At 56.4% G+C, this 1,551-nt stretch overlaps 1 protein-coding gene and 1 pseudogene across 1 annotated transcript in view; both read left to right on the forward strand.

Annotated features, from left to right (window-relative positions):
- PPP3R1 (protein phosphatase 3, regulatory subunit B, alpha) overlaps positions 1–1,551 on the forward strand; it is a 28,014-nt gene that overhangs the window by 8,006 nt on the left and 18,457 nt on the right. The gene's annotated exons all lie outside the window — the stretch shown is intronic.
- On the forward strand, positions 17–1,055 carry LOC102248322 (annotated as a pseudogene).

Consider the following 1,551-nt stretch of genomic DNA (forward strand, 5'->3'; position numbering starts at 1 on the left):
CGTGTGCGCCATGGACTCGGACCCCAATGGGTACGAGCTCAATGGTAACCTGCGGGGGGACTCGGCTGCAGCGGCGTCAATGGCGGTGGCCGTGTTCGCCGTGGACTCGGACCCCAAGGGGTACGAGCTCAACGAGCTCAACGAGCTCAACGGTAACCTTAATGGGGACTCACCCAGCGCTCAAACGGGCGCCCTGCCGAAAAGGCCCCTCAACTTGAACAGTTACGCTAACAAAAAGAGCGCAGCAGAGAGCATGCTGGACATGGCCCTGCTGATGGCCAACGCCTCGCAGCTGAAGGCCATCATCAGCGAGGGCCCCGGTTTCCACTCCTTTGTCCCCCTGGTAGTCCTTATCTCCATCTCCCTCGTGCTGCAGATCTGCGTGGGCGTGCTGCTCATCTTCCTTGTCAAGGCCGACCTCAACAACCCAGCCAAGCACGCCAAGATGAACTTCCTCAACAACCTGACCACTAGCCTTGTCTTCATCATCGTCGTGGTTAACATCTTCATCACTGCCTTTGGCTTCTAGCACCTGGAGTGGACCTGGCGCCCCGGCAGTAGGGCTTAGATGCCCTGGATTGTGCCTGGTCACAGCCACACAGACCCCAGAAACTGCCTCAGCCTTGGGGCCCACCTGCCTCTGTGCTGCACTTCCTGAAAATGCCAGCGTCAAGACTAGACTGGAGAACAGTCAGACCAGTGTGAGTCCTGCTCCATCCTTGGCTCCTCCTCCCCCTGAAGCAGGGGCAGCAAGGCCCAGAGGCAGAGCTAGAGATCCCCAAGCAGGGCCATGGCCAACATAAGACATGCAGCAGGTCTGAGGAGGGGCAGTTAGGGACCAGGGCCAGCCTTAGTCTTGGGATATTTCTAGAAGGACAGGAGATGCCCCTCCTCAGCCAACGCACCCGCTGGGGGACCCCTGGCCCCTGCCTTTCCTGACCTGGTACAATGAACCACCAGCTCCTGTGGCACCGCTGTGGCCGTGGACCATGCACACACCTTCCACCAGCCCCGCTTTTCTAAGCACAAATGACCAATAAAACGAATGCATCTCCCGTGCAGCTTCCAGCACTAGTCTCCTTCCTGGGCCTGGGCCCTGCACCTGCCCCAGGCCAGGCCTGTAGTGGTCTCTCCTCTGCTCAGGGCAGTCAGGGGGACATGGTTGACACCTCAGGTGCCTTCTCCAGGTTGGCATCTCCAGTCAGGTTTCCAGGTGGAGACCAGGGTCTTGGGTCTGCATTGCCCCAGTGTCTTTATTTTTACAGAATGATTTAAAGAGCTCCTGTAACCCTCGCTGGTTTGGCTCAGTGAATAGAGCCTGTGGACCAAAGGGTCCTGGGTTCGATTCCGGTCAAGGACACGTACCTTGGTTGCAGGTTCCTCCCCAGCCCGGGCCCTGGTTGGGGCTCCTGCAGGAGGCAACCAATTGATGTTTTTCTCTCACATCAATATTTCTCTCTGTCTTTCCCTCTCTCTTCCACTGTTTCTAAAAATCAATGGAAAAATATCCTTGGGTGAGGATTAAAAATATAAGTATGTATAAATAAATAA

The sequence above is a fragment of the Myotis brandtii genome, unplaced genomic scaffold (assembly GCF_000412655.1).
Source record: "Myotis brandtii unplaced genomic scaffold, ASM41265v1 scaffold84, whole genome shotgun sequence".
NCBI classification, from domain to species: domain Eukaryota; kingdom Metazoa; phylum Chordata; class Mammalia; order Chiroptera; family Vespertilionidae; genus Myotis; species Myotis brandtii.